The sequence below is a fragment of the Lonchura striata genome, chromosome 35 (genome assembly GCF_050655825.1).
Source record: "Lonchura striata isolate lonStrDom1 chromosome 35, ASM5065582v1, whole genome shotgun sequence".
NCBI classification, from domain to species: domain Eukaryota; kingdom Metazoa; phylum Chordata; class Aves; order Passeriformes; family Estrildidae; genus Lonchura; species Lonchura striata.
In genome coordinates, this window is record NC_140737.1 from 5,170,635 (window position 1) to 5,185,965 (window position 15,331).

Consider the following 15,331-nt stretch of genomic DNA (forward strand, 5'->3'; position numbering starts at 1 on the left):
GAATGACACTAAAATCCCACCAGACCTCTTGAGACATTGCTGCTCCTCAGCCAGTGATGAGTCCCTAAGCCTGGGGCTCAGCCTTCCTCATGGTGAGGGGCACCAAGGAAGGGAACAGTGTGATGGAGACTGGAATAGGCTGGGAACTCACTGGGGAAAAAGAAGGAGCAACTGGGAAGTAAAAGGCAGGTCGGGGAGAGAACAGTACAGAGAAGGGCTGAGCTACTGCTTGAGCAAGCTGCAAAAAGTCATTTGAGGTCATCCCAGATTGATTTCATTTCAGAAGTTATTGAACAAGTTTATTTTTTGGGTGGCTGCATGTTTTCTTGAGCTGTATTGCTAAAATGCTCAAGCCAGTCTGTGCTGCAGGTCACCCCATTTCTCCTTTGGCTGATTGCAGCCCGGTGCTGAGCTCCAGCAGGGCCCTGGCAGAGCCCAGAGCAGCCTCAGCACCCGCAGAGCCCGGCTGCAAGGAGAGAAACCAGAAAGCCCCGTCAGCTGAAGGCTCCTGTCCCTTGTCCCAGCCGCCCGCGGTGCCCAGGCCATGCTGGCCATGCCAGAGCTGTGCCCAGAGCTGCCCATCACTGCTGCCTTTGGGAGCAGAGCAGGAGGGCAGGACATGTGCCCAGCCTGCAGCCAGCCACGGCACCTCCAGCCCTCAGCAGCTGCCCAGAGCAGGACGCTCCTGTGCTCGCTGCCATCTCCCCAGAGCTCTGATCCCACCATCCCCAGCAGACAGGACCCACCTCACGCCAGCCCCTGCTGGATGAAAAGCTGGTCCCAAACGATGCCCTCAGCCTTCTCCAAGGGCACGGCCCATCCACGCCACAGCTGCTCCCAAGCACGTCCGGATCCAGACTGGGCCCCACCTGGAACACTTCCTCTAGAAAAACAAATATCAAATTATGGAAAATAGGTTACAGACAAAAAGGGGAACAAGAAAAAAGGTCAAAGATCTTACCTCTGTCAGGGCCTTAAGGAAGGCCCAACCCCTGCATGCCAGGGAAAAACCCACCATGGGTGAGGGAATCCCAGGCTTTCTCCCTTCCCCTGCACGGCCCCCATGGTGATCCCAAAGCAAACAAGGGCAGTAGAGCAGCCCAAGCCCTCCTTTGCCTGCAAAGGAAAGCAGCCCCTGCACAGGGTCTGGAGTCCCACCTCTGCTCCCACCATGGGGGTTTGTTTGTGTCAGGCTGGCTGCCCCAGCCCAGCCCCAGCCCGGGGTACGGTGGGTGCTGGGGGCTGTTGGCAGGGCCAGGAGCCCACTCCCATTTCATACCCACCCCAACCCATGTCCCCAGCCCTCCCAAAAGCAGCCTGGCAGCTGACTGAAGGATCAGCTGCATCTGCCCCAGCAAAGGGGGAACCTTTGGTTCCCAGCCAGGCTGAGCAATGCCCAAATCTGGGAGCATCCCCCTGCGTGTGGACTCATCTGCAAACTCCCTGTGGAACCTGGCTTTGGAGAAGGTGTCAGAATCAAAGTCCACCATCTTCAGCCTGCCAGAGACCAGGTGGAGCAAGAGGTTGTCATCCTTGACATCATCTTCACTGTCCCCAGCAGGAGCAGCCCCACCTGGTACAGCTTCTCCAGGGGCTTTTTCTCCTTCCCTGGGCCAGGCTGTCATGGCTCTGCCCAGGGCCACAGCCATCCATGAACCATGGCAGGCAAAACCAGGGGGATGGTGGGCCCCAGTGCTTGCCACACCAGGTCTCCAGCTCAGCTCCAGCCCATGAGCTGTGTTCCCTCCTGCTGACCCCTGCTCAGAGCTACAGGCAGGACAAATCCTGTCTGCTTGGCTTTGCCACTGAGTGCCAAGAGATGTGTGGAGCTGTTACCTGCCAGGCTCCTGGATCCAACTGTGCACATGGATCTCTCCCACCTTCTAGGGCAGAGGAACACCCTGCACCCAAGGATCACGGAAAAGCTCTTCTAAGGATGGCCTGTTCAAGGGCTGCATGGACAAACCCCTCTTAATGACATCCTGGCACTCTGGGGAGAGAAACCAGCAATGACCAGTCAGTTGGAGAAGTTGCCCCCCAACTCCCAGGCCATGCTGGGTGTGCCCAGAGCTGGGCCTAAACTTCCCCATGGATTCTCTCTTTGGAGGAGAGCAGGAGAGCAGGACATGTGCCACCTCCTCAGCAGCTGCCAGAGCAGGACGCCCATGAGCTGCTGCTGTCTCCCAGCCCTGGCTTTGCCCCTCTGCCCAGAGATGAGGATCCACCTTGAGAGAGCCATCCTGGGAACAAGATCTGCCCCCAGATATCTCCTGGCCCCTCCTGAACGGGTGCTTCCCCATGACCAGGTGGTGCAGCAGGAGGCCCAGGGATCAGATCGTCGCTGCCTCACCGTGGTAGCATTGCTGGTGGATCCACTCTGGTGGGCTGTAGGACAGGGTTCCTGTGGAACACAGACACAGTTCATCAGGGGGATGCTGCAGCCTCCAGCACCTGGCAGATCAGCCCCCACGCCTCCTCCTCCGGGAGGAACCCCCGCTCCGCCAGGAAACCCGACAGGTCCTGGCACCGCTCCGGATGCTCCAGCACCAGCACAAAGCTGTCGGGGAGCTGAAGCCACTCCAGGAGCTGAATGACACCAGCACAGCCAGAGGAGACCTTGTCCAGCAGCACGATCTCCAGGGCTGCGCTGGTGCCGTGGGGCTGCGGGAGGAGCACGATGCCGTCAGTGGGGCTGATGCCGTGCCGGGGGTCGGGAACCCCTCAGCCAGCCCGGGATGCTCTGCGCCCTGCACTGGCCCCACGCCCGCTCTCCCTCCAGGCGTCCTGGCAGCTCCCACCCTGCCGGGCCCCGGCTCAGCCCCGCCCGGCACGGCCCGGCTTCTGCCGCTGGCCCCGCTCATCACCAGCTCGCCCCGGCGCCGGACGCGGTTCCCTGGCACCCTTTTGATGGCCACCTGCGAGCCGAAGGCAGCAGCGGGCTGAGCTCGCCGCCTGCCCCGCACAGCCCCATCCTTCTCCTTCTCTCCCTCCTCCTCCTCCTTCCCCTCCTCCGTGCCCGCCGCCGGCCCCGCCGCTCCCCGGGCGCCGTCCGAGAGCCGCGTGGCCGCGCAGCCGCCGCCGCAGCCGCCGCTGCCCAGCAGCGAACCCGCCGGGGCCGCTCCTGCCGGGCCTCCTGCGCCTTCCCTGCGGGCGGGACGCAGCTGTCAGCGCTCGGCCCGGGCCAGGAGCGGCCCCGAGCGCCGCCCGAGCGCCCCGGGCCGGCCATGCCCCGGCGTTCTCCCCCGGCATCCCAGATTCGTCATGAAATGGGAACCCTGAGCTTGTGGAAGTGCCTGAAGGATGCCCTGTTCCTCTGCAGCGACACTCGGGCTGAGACAGGAGCCGGAGCCCTCTCTGGGGAAGCCTCCTCCGAGCTGGAATTTGTGCCGTGCTGGGAGAGGAGGAGGAGGGGGAGAAGGCTGGCGCTGTGTGGCAGGAGCAGGAGGTTTGGGCCGCAGGACATTCCGTCTGCGCCGCTGCCCCGCAATGGGCAGGAACGCTGTGGGGAAGGCTGGGGGACACTGGAGCGGGATATGGATGGCACTGGGTGTTATGATTGAGCACAAGAGGCCATCTGATCCGATTAACAGAATTTATTTAATTCATTTAATAGAGTATATGAGAGCAAAGCAAAAAGCAGCGCTGCAGCGACAGAGGGGAGCAAGCGCTCCGCCAAACTGCCGCCCTGTGATCCCCCTAGCTCACTCTCTTTATCTCCTTCCTTAGTTCACTCGTTTCTTCTGCGCAGTCGCATTCTGTTGCTAGGTGGTCGTTTTCTGCCTTCTGGTGGTTGTGGGATGAAGGCTGGTTGTCTTCCTCACAGGTGTCTTTTGATCTGGGGATTCTCACAGTCTCAAGTATACGTGTTATCTTAGAAATGCGTGTTATCAGTTAAGCACTGCAAAGCCTATTGCCTACTACCGCTGTAAAAGGTTAGGAATGCGTATTATCAGCAATTCACAGCCTGTTGCCTATTACCGCTGTAAAAACAAACTTCTTTGAAACAAATTACTATCTGCAGCTGCATCGAACAAAAAGGTCACCCTTCTCTTACAATTTCTCCCTTTTTTTTTTTTTTATCCTTCTTTTTGTTCATTGAACCGTATTAATTCTTTTCTACTAAGCTCTAGATAGTTTTCGGCCTCTATCTGAGTGAGTGATTCATATTTTGATCTTACTATCATTAAATGAGCGGCCTCTAACCTACTCTTTACTATAGCAATAAGCTTATTAAAGATGCAGGGTCCGAAAGTTAGCACTAAGATGAGCAGAATTGCCGGTCCTGCAATGGTAGACAAAAGAGTTGTTAACCAAGGGGAATGAGTAAACCATGATTCATACCAGTTTTGCTGAGCTTCTTGCTCTTTTTTTCTTTGCTCTATTTGTTTGCATAATTCTGCCATAGTATCAACCACAATTCCTGTGTGGTCTGCATAAGTGCAACATTCTTCTCGTAAGGCAACACAGAGCCCCCCTTGTTGTAAAAATAATAAATCAAGTCCCTGTCTATTTTGTAACACAACCTCTGAGAGGGATCTGACTGATTTTACTAACCCATCTATGGCCTTTTCGATTCTGCTTAAGTCTTCATCTACGGATACTCGTAAATTTTTCATACCTTGTTGTTGATTTACTAGGGAGGCTACCCCCGTTCCCACTCCAACTCCACTTACACTAAGCAAGATTGCTACTGTTAATGCTGTGAGTGGTTCTCTTTTGACTAAATGGTGTTCGGGAGTTGTTTGATGCTCTAGTACATACTCCTTTGGGTGATATGATATGTGAGGGACAATTAACACCTGTACACAATAATCTGAACTTTCATTGAAAAGCCTTATGGATAAGCAAGGGGTGGTTCCGAGTTCATTACATACCCATTTGGTGTTGGGCGCTGGCAGGAGCCATTCTGCTAGTTTATCTTTTCTCTTGATGCTAATTGTCGTCTCACATAAGTGTTGCATTATTGCGGGTACCTTTCCCACACATTTCCCTTTCCCTCTTACTTGTGCTAGGGTTATTCCTGGGGTGCTATCTTTTCCCTGTTTCCACAGACATTCTCTTGGGTTTGTCCCATTAATTCTTCTGGTTTTGGCAGAGGATCCTATCGCCTCATAAAAGGGTGGATTCATCATGTAACAGAGCCAGCAACCTTCTGTCAGATTTGGGTATGTATAGTTTAAAACGCCGAATGTGGCTTGCATTATTTTCCACAAGGTGGCATGCTCGGGTTTAGGAACACCTGGCTCATCTATGTTAATATGGCTGGTAATAACCTCTGTCTCTGTGTAGTTAATTGTCTTAGTTTTAATGTCACTTATTACTTTGTTGGGTCCAATTGGTGCAGGGTCATAGGGAATAGGTTCTTTCTTAATAAGTATTAGGTTTCCCAAATCGTGTCCCTCTATCCAATGCCTAATTCCCCATGTCTTTCCCAACAGCCACCCCAGGTCATTTGGATGAGTAACATTGAGGTATATGAAAGTACAGTTCCCCAGTAAATCTTTCCCTGTCCATGGCCATTCTTGTGGCTTTACACATCCAGCTGGTCCATATCCCACCCTTAGGTATTTATCCGACCCTCCCCCCAGTGCCCATGCTGATGCTATTGTTTCACAACCCCAATAACCACAGTAGTAATGACCGGGGAGGTTACAATATGACCTCCCTAAATTTGAAGCAGGGCACATATAGAAACTTGTCAAATTTAACAGCCGCCCACAGCTTGGATTTTTGGTCATGTTACATACTCCAGCTTTAAAGCTTGGTGCCCCGGGGGTTATCACAGTCTGCAGGTTATAATGAGTATCATGATTTTCCCACCTACTTAATGTCCATTTAAAGGGTTCATGGGTTTCAGTAGCAACACTTTGGAGAGGAAAGCATATCATCACAAATGTAAGAATCTTTAGGGCTGAGTAGTACGCACTGCAGGGGATGCTGCTTATCATGCCCAATTTCACATTCCTACTTTTTCTCATTCCATTGTCACCATTCCCGTGCCTATGGTGGTCAGTGTTTTTTCTTACGATTTGGGAGGATCCCTCATCCCCACTAGCTATCTCTCTGTCTCTCCTGTCAACTTGGTTGCTACAAGCTACAGGGTAGGCCATCTTCTTGACAGCAGAGATATTCTTCAGGGGCGGGATTATTTCCTCTCTCCCACTTTGACCTCCGGGAGTTCCAATTTTTCTCATTTAATTGTGGGGTGTCACACCTTAGTCCCTTGACCAGCCTGCGACACTTGACCTGGACTATGTCCGTAAGAAATGGACTTGAAAGCTCGTTGGAGTGGTAGCAATGTAATTCAGGATTTATTCCCTTCACAAAAATTTCCCACCACTCGGGAGATTCTTTAGTCAATTCCCGAGTGGCGACCTTATAATTCAATATTTCAGAGGTCAACTTGCGTTGTTCTAGCCAGCAGCGCTGACACACACTTTTTGGAGCCCTCCCCTTTCTACAGTGAGCCCACCACAGCCCTTTACAAATTTTACAAGAAAAGCAAGCAAAAGGGAAACAATTACAATCTAACCAGCTACATTTTACTCTAATATCTTCATGCTCGGCATGACCCTCCCCTTCCCAAGGTCTCTGCTCCCTTTCGAGTCGGATGGGCCGATAATAGGGCTGCTGAGCTAAGTCTTCTAAATGCTTACAGTATCCTGGGGGTTTTGTTTCTCCTATCAGTTGTGTTTGCAATCCCCAGTCATTCCCGACCCAAATGTCCCCGGAACTGGCAGTGTCCATTAAGATTACTTGAGGGTTCTCTTTACTGTTAGCTTCAAATCTCCCGGCTTCTCATCAATCTTCCAGCTCGTCTCTCTGGAAGTTGCATGAAATCGAGTCGGGTCAACTGGCCCCTTTATTCTGCTAGCATGGGTCCATCCCTTTTCTGCCGTACGAACTGCGGAATCAGTGGTGATTAAAACCAGATACGGTCCGTCCCACCTTGGGCTGATTGAATCTTCCTTCCAGCTTCGGATGAGAACCCAGTCGCCGGGTTGTACCTGGTGTAATACAAGATCTAGTGGTGGTCTTTGGGCCCACATCCCCTTTTCCCATAACTGTTTCTTGTATTTCATTAAAACAGTTAAATATTTGTTAATACTTTGGTCAGTGATATTAGGATTAGATTGAACTTTCTCTAGGGAGTAGGGCATCCCATATAACATTTCAAATGGGGAAAGCCCTATGTCTGATCGTGGTTGAATCCGAATATTTAATAATGCTAGTGGCAGACATTTTATCCAAGATAACTTAGTTTCTAGTACCAATTTAGTGAGTTGTTTCTTAATTTCTCCATTCATTCTTTCCACCCTCCCGGAACTCTGGGGGTGCCAGGGAGAATGTTGTTCCCATTTTATGCCCAGGGCTTCTGCCAGCAGCTGTGTTATTTTTGAAGTGAAGTGGGGGCCTTTATCGGAGTCTATTGTTTCTGGGACTCCATACCTGGGTATTATTTCTTCTAGCAGGGCCTTTGTCACCGTTCGGGCTGTCTCTCTAGCGGTGGGGATTGCTTCCACATAATGTGTTAGATGATCTATTATAACTAAAAGATATTTTATCCTCCCCACTTTGGGAAGCTCTGTAAAGTCTACCTGTAAATTTGTAAAAGGCCTCTTTGCCACGGGTCTCCCTCCCAAGGGTGGCTTCCTTAAATTCTTCCTATTTACACGTAAACAGGTTGGGCAACCCTTAGTAATACTTTTTGTTAGATCATGGAGACCCACAGTCATATAATGGGTGGCAAAGTGGTCTACCAGCCCTTGAGCCCCCCAGTGTGTTTTCTGGTGTAATTTATTAAGCATTTGCTGGGCTACGGCCCTAGGCAGAACCTCCCTCCCATCTGTTAACAGCCACTTCCCCGATTCTTCTTTTATCCCCAATTTTGCAAGTTTCTCCCGCTCTTCTACAGTAAATACAAATTTATCCTGGGTGGTTAACCCAGGATTCTCTGAGGTATCTGTAGGATCCCTCCTGGCTCTCTCGCTCAAGGTCAGTGCCTCGATAATTGCAGCCTTCTTCGCTTCATGGTCTGCCGCGTTATTACCCCTACTCCGGTAATCCATCCCCCGCTGATGCCCTTTTAAATGAACTACAGCTATCTTTGCAGGGCCTCTCAAGGCCTTCAGGAGGGCTACTATTAATCTCTGATGCACTAGGTTCTTTCCTTGTGAATTCACAAGGCCCCTTTCCTCCCATAATTTTCCAAATGTATGTACTACCCCGTACCCATATTTAGAGTCTGTATAAATGGTTCCCTCTTTTCCCTTTAATAATTCCAAGGCTCTTAGGATGGCGTATATTTCACAGGCTTGGGCTGACCATGTTTTGTCTAGGGCTCCGGACTCAATTACTTCTAGGTCAGGTCCCCCTACTATGGCATACCCTGATTTTCTTTGGCCCTCTACTATTCTGGATGATCCATCTACAAACAGCTTTTCTCCAGTCTCTAACTCCTCTTCTTCCAAGTCAGGTCTAATTTTAGTTTGCACCTCTATAGTGATCACACAGTCGTGAGTCAGTGGGTCAGTCTCTGGCTCTCCAAAGAGGAAGGAGGCTGGATTTTGTAATGAGGTGGTTTCTAAAGTGAAATTAGGGGTTTCTAATAGAATCCCCTCATACTTTAGGAGCCTGGCATCAGATATCCATTTGTCTGCTTTTTGCTGCATCACACTCCGTATGTTATGTGGAGTTAACACCTTCAGAGTGGCATTAAAGGTGATTTTCCTTGTTTCTTCTACTAACTCTGCACAGCCTGCAATTATTTGTAAACAGCCCGGCCATGCCCTACTTACAGGGTCTAGAATTTTAGATAGATATGCAATAGGTTTCTTTTTCCCCGCCCAGTCCTGGGTAAGTACTCCATAAGTTACCCCATCTGTAATATTGACAAATAAAAAGAAGGGCCTCTTTAAATCTGGGAGGCTTAGGACTGGAGCATGGACCAGAGTTTCTTTTAATTCTTGGAATTTAGATTTTTCCTCTTCTGTCCACTTAAGGTGCCCATCTTGGGTAAGTTTTTGATACAGAAATCTTGCCTTCCCGCTATAGTTTTCGATCCACTGCCTACAATACCCTGTAAGTCCTAATATCTGACGAATTTGTCGTTTATTTTGCGGTAAAGGCAGGGATAGGATTGCTTCTACTCTATCTGGATCAATTTTCTTTTCTCCCTTTTTCAAATAACGTCCCAGGTATCTAACTTCCTCTTCTACAAATTGTAGTTTTGCTTTAGAAACTTTTAATCCTTTCAGTCCCAGGAAATTTAATAGTTTGATACTTTCTTTCCGGACTTTGTCTTCTTCTTTACCTGCTATTAACAAATCATCCACATACTGAACTAGCTTTACCTCTGGGTCTGTTTTATAATCTTGCAAAATTTGTTCTAGGGCTTGCCCGAATAAATTGGGAGATTCCGTAAATCCTTGAGGTAATACCGCCCACCTGGGTTGCTGTCGCCTCCCCGTGTCAGGGTCTTCCCATTCAAAGGCAAAATAATCTCGACTGGATTCGTCCAGAGGGCAGGCCCAAAAGGCATCTTTCAGGTCTATGACACTATACCACTCGTTTTCAGGTCCTAATTTACTCAAAAGGGTATAGGGGTTTGCCACTACTGGGAACCGAGCCACGGTTCGCTTATTAATTTCCCTAAGGTCATGCACCAGCCGATAGGATCCATCTGCCTTTTTAACTGGGAGTATGGGGGTGTTAAAAGGCGACATACATGGTTCCAATAATCCTTTATTTAGTAATCTTTCAATTTCGGGTTTCAATCCTTTCCTTCCCTCTAGTGAAATAGGGTACTGTTTTATTCTCACCGGGACTTCAGGGTTTCTGATCTTTACCGTGAATGGAGTCATATTCAATTTGCCCACAGTTCCCGGATTGTACCATACTTCAGGATTTATTTTCTCTTCATCTTCCAATCGAAGAGGGCAAAGCCTGATTTTCAATTCCTTTTCTACCACTTCGATTTGAATTCCCAGTTCAACAATTAAATCTCTCCCCAATAGGTTGTAATCTGTTTCAGGGACTAATAAGAAGTCACCCACCCCCATTTTAGTTTCTGATTCTACTATTACCTCTTTAATAATTTGTACTTCAAATGGTTCCCCTTTTGCCCCTACTACCATAGCTGTCTGTTTTGACAGGGTACAGCCTTGGGGCAGGAATTGAATGGTAGATCTTTCCACCCCTGTATCGACCAAGAATTCTATTTCCTGGCTTTGGGGACCCACCTTTAATTTTATCAAGGGCTCTTTTTGATGTCTCCGGGTCCCCATAAAGTAGAGCCCCTGACCCCCCTAGTCGGCCTTGAATTCTTTCTCATCTCTAAGCCGCACTCTGCACTCTCTCTTGAAATGTCCCTTTTTGCCACAATAATAACAAGTCTTTTCTTCCGTTCCCCCCCCCCCCTTTCTTTATTACCCGCTTTGTCTCGAGTAAACTTCTTCTGTCCTGTCTCTATGCTCCTACTTTCCCTTACCGCAGCAACCATCATTTTAACTTGCCTCTTCTGACTCTCTTCCTCTCTCCGGACGTACACTTTCTGTGCCTCCCGCAGCAGCTCTGCCAAATCCCTATCCTGCCAATCCTCCATCTTTTGTATCTTCTTTCTAATATCGTCCCAAGACTTGGATACAAAATGCACTTTTAATATTGCCTGCCCCATTGGATCATTCGGTCTTAATCCTGAATATAATTGGAAGTTCTTTCGCAGCCTCTCCAGCCACTCAGTGGGTGTTTCATCTTTCCTCTGTCTGTCATTGAATGCCTTATTAATATTTTGACCCCTGGGGACCGATTCCCGAATACCAGCAATTAATATGGTTCGGAAGTCCCGCATATTGGCCCTATGATCCTGGTCTTGGTTATTCCAATTAGGATTTTGAAGAGGCCACTTAATGTCAGCTGGGTGTTGAGCATGTGCCGGCTGGGCATCCCAGACCCGCATCCCAGCTGCCCTAATCATGTTCTTTTCTTCAACTGTAAATAGGATATTCAGTATGGACTGCAGCTCTTCCCAAGTGTATATATTGGGGCCCAAAAATTGATCCACTCTTTCTGCCACACCTAAAGGATCGTCTAATAGGCTTCCCATCTCCTTCTTGAAATCTCTCACATCTCCCGAGCTCAAGGGAACAGAAATGAATCCTATTCCTGGTTGTGGCCCTCCCATGGGCATTTCCCTCAAGGGAAACAGTTTGCCTTTTGCCCTGCTCTGGGTGACTGGGCCAGGCTGTTCAGAATCTGAGTCAGACTCATCATCCGATGAGGGGAGGGGGGGTGCTCGTGGTACAGGAGGAACATAAGGAGGTGGGGCTACTATCAGTTCCTCTGGTCGTCCCTTTCTTTTCCCCTTAGGTTTTTCGGAAAGTTTGAATACAAGCACCTCTGGTCGACTCACCCAGATCTTAGCATAGTCACTCTCCTCTGGGTTAGGGGGTTGTTTAGTTCTCACCCAGATGTTTAGAGCTTGTCTAACCCATTCCTCTGAGGACCCGAATATGGGCCAGAATGCATTTTTGGAAACTTCCTTCCCTCCCCACATTTCTATACAGTAATGTATCATTTTTGCTTTATCCTTTCCCCTCGTTCCTGGGAAGTGTTCCCAATTGGTCAACATGAATCCCAGGGGACTGTCCTTAGGAATCGAAGGGAGTTTTACCCCCACTGGGGAGGGGAATTTACTCTTCCCCTGCCCCATTCCTCCGGAGTGCCTTCTAACACACACAAATAATCAAAGAATCACAATCACTTCCCCTGGTTCGTGGCCCAGGCCCTCGCGGGCTTTGGGAACCGCACTACTGAGGGTCTGCGTTCACTTGGGGCATCCGGCTGCTGGCTCCCCTCTCATGCAACTCACACACTCGCCACACTCCGGGATCCCGACCCCGCCCGAACGGAACCCGTATACTTACGCTTCCTGCGTCGTCGTTCGGACTTTGTGCACAAAATTTAAGGGGTATCTTGGGCCCGCTTCCCTTTCTTTGCTTTCCTCTCAAGGCTTTTGGGTTCGTCGGTTGGGATGAGGACAAGACCCCCAGTCTGAGTCCGCCCAAAAGGGCGGAGTGGTGGCGCCTCTCCCAGAGAGGGGTCCTCCAAATCCGCGATCCGAGTCACGGCACCAAATTGTTATGATTGAGCACAAGAGGCCATCTGATCCAATTAACAGAATTTATTTAATTCATTTAATAGAGTATATGAGAGCAAAGCAAAAAGCAGTGCTGCGGCGACAGAGGGGAGCAACTGCTCCGCCAAACTGCCACGCTGTGATCCCCCTAGCTCACTGTTTTTATCCCCTTCTTTAGTTCACTCGTTTCTTCTGCGCAGTCGCATTCTGTTGCTAGGTGGTCGTTTTCTGCCTCCTGGTGGTCGTGGGATGAAGGCTGGTTGTCTTCCTCACAGGTGTCCTTTGATCTGGGGATTCTCACAGTCTCAAGTATACGTGTTATCTTAGAAATGCATGTTATCAGCTAAGCACTGCAAAGCCTATTGCCTACTACCGCTGTAAAAGGTTAGGAATGCGTATTATCAGCAATTCACAGCCTGTTGCCTATTACCGCTGTAAAAACAAACTTCTTTGAAACAAATTACTATCTGCAGCTGCATCGAACAAAAAGGTCACCCTTCTCTTACACCCCTCGTTAGCGCATCAGTGCTTCGCTTTGATTTCCCCCAAAAAGGGAAACCTGCCCCAAGCCCTGTGGGTGAATGGGGCAGGGGAGAGATTTCTGGCGGAAAACTCCAAAGACTCGGAGCAGGAGAAGGAGAAGTCAGTGCAGAGCCTTAAATGCAGCTTTCCCCACGCCTCCCTGCTCCCAGCTGCACCTCCTCCCCCGGCAGGGCAGGAGACAGGGAATGGGGCCATGCTCAGCTCATCCCCCGGGGCTTCTCCCTCTGCTCAGGGACAGGAGTCGTTCCCTGCTGCACCCTGCGCTCTCTCCCGGCCGAGACTTCTCCAGGAACTTCTCGGAGCGGAGCCCATCCCCTGGGGCACAGCCCCCTCCGAGTGCTGCAGCGTGGGTCACTGTGCCACGGGCTCAGTCCTGCCAGGACAGGCTGCTCCAGCGGGGCCCCTCTGCCCGCGGGCTCACAGCCTCCTCTCAGGCATCGCCGAGCTCCAGCCCGGCTCCTCCAGGGGCTGCAGGGGATCTCTGCATCCCCATGGACCTGCAGGGGATCTCTGCATCCCCATGGACCTGCAGGGGATCTCTGCATCCCCATGGACCTGCAGGGGGATCTCCGCAGCCCCATTGTAATATATGTTATGGAATCATTCGTGTTTATATAAATTATACATCAAGTCAGTTGTGCTTGTAGAAAAAGATTCTTAAAGTTTTATATGACCAGTGGCTGCAGCCAGGGCTGGAGAAACCAGTTGGCAGAGAAAGAAAGACCTAATTTACAAATGAAAAAAGGCAGCTGGGTGCAGAGATGGGCTCTTTCCGGGGACAATCCAGGAGACACCCAACGTTTAACCTCTGGTCTGCCGGGGAGCCAGGAAACCAGGCACACGGGCACCCCGCCCTTGCAGCTGCTGAGGAGGCTGCTGGGCTGTGCTTCAGCAGAGGAGATGGAATGTGGCTTACCACTCTGCCCTTCTCTAAAAACGGAGAATGGGTCAGGAGGTTTGGGCTCTGAGCTCACAGGAGCCTGGCCCAGGCACAGGCCGTGGTGGGACAGGGGCACAGGAGCCTTCTGTGACTGACCGTGGCTCTCTGGTTTCTCTCTGCAGGCTGCCAGCTCCTCACGCCATGGAAACGGCCCCGCTCGGCCTGCCAGTCTGGGAGGGCTGGAGGGCTGTGGGTACTCATTTGCTGTCAAAAATAAATTGTGGTTTTTTTTGTCATTGTCATCATCAGGACATTTCTTTAATTCTTTTCCGAGTTTTTGGCCCTTCCAGGGTAATATTTTTGTGTCCTTCCTCAGACAGTTGATGGCATTTGGATGGGGAGTTAAGCAATGTGAAAAGTTCAACAACAGCTCCAGCAGCAGCCCCTTCAGGAGCCCTGAGCTACCAGCGAGGTCCACGTGTGCCTTGCAAAAGGGAGTGGTTTGCAGCGATGGGGTTGTTGCCCTGCTGCAAAAGCTGGGAACAGATCAGAAGTGGCAAAATGCCATTTTGGCTCAACCCCCACCCAGGTTCTTTATCTTTTCCCTCTGCTCGGTGATAGGCAGACAGGGCTGGATCCAGCGAGGTTCAAGTTCTGGGTGCTCCCTGGCATCAAAGGGATCAACTAAACTCTTGTATGCAGTGACTGCAATAGAGCTACTGAAGGAGAAAAGGGAATGTCATGAGATGGGGAATCCTTCTTGTCTCCTTTGTCTCCCCAGGAGCCCCTTGGAAAGGGAAATACCCACTGGGTTTATCTGACTCCTTCCCAGCCAGCCCTTCCCTCGCTCCCGGGTCTCATTTGCTCCGCAGGATTCACCAGCTCGCTCAGCTCAGAGGAGCTCTCAGAGGAGAAAACGCTGCCTGGCGTGGGGCTGCCCGATCCCTGTCTCACCTTGATTCCATTTGCCCCCTCCCTGCCCCATCCAAGAGACCGAAGGATCCCCCACAGCCCCACGGTCCTGCAGCAGATCCCGGCACGTTCCCTGCTCCGCTCCTTGGTGCCCTGGGAGGCTCCAGAGCCCTCCCTGTGTGCGGGACAGCGGCTGCAGCACCGCTGTGCCCGCGGGCGAGCAGCGCCCAGGAGCAGCTGCGCCAGTTCCGAGCCTGAAGCGGAATCCTCAGCGCACACAAATGACAGCTGGTACTTCATGGGCTGGCAGGAGAAGCTCAACCCATCTGCTCGCTGCCCTTCCAAGCCATGGTCACGCTGGTGCAATTGGAAGAGTCGCCCCTGCCCAGGAAGCTCTCAGGTCGAAGAGAGGAGCAAAAGCCACGGGTTTCTGAGGTGTTAGCTGCCACTGCCTCTGGTTTTCCTTCCAATTCCTAAGGGGTTTTGACTGGTTTTACCATTTCAACACTTTCTGTGTAGAATGCTTATTTTATGATTGGCTTTTCACAAATGTTACAATGAATATTATATGTGTAATGTTAGAAAGTTATGCTGTATTAATTCTCTTAAGTAGTGTGTTAAATAGAGTTTTAGGTAACAACATAATATTAAAATAGAAACTCTGCGATGTAGGATTTTTTTACTTGCTCAAGCAAGAGATGAGATAATCAATAAACTCTTCACACAGGGATGGTGGTGACTTGGGGCACATAAAGAGTTACAACCTCCTTATCAGAAAAGACAAACATTCTTCCATCTTGTCTCCATCTTTATGGAAGCACCAGGATTAAGGGAAAGAAGTTGACAAAATCCAGAAAAGT

The 15,331-nt window shown here is 50.5% G+C and overlaps 1 long non-coding RNA gene across 1 annotated transcript; it reads right to left on the bottom strand.

Moving 5' to 3' along the window:
* Nucleotides 1–5,722: 5,722 nt before the first annotated feature.
* Nucleotides 5,723–12,717, bottom strand: LOC146764300 (uncharacterized). Its single transcript, XR_014950950.1, has 2 exons — nucleotides 11,925–12,717; nucleotides 5,723–7,007 (listed from the first exon to the last, which is right to left on the bottom strand). It is a non-coding gene; the product is annotated as an uncharacterized LOC146764300 (long non-coding RNA).
* Nucleotides 12,718–15,331: the final 2,614 nt, after the last annotated feature.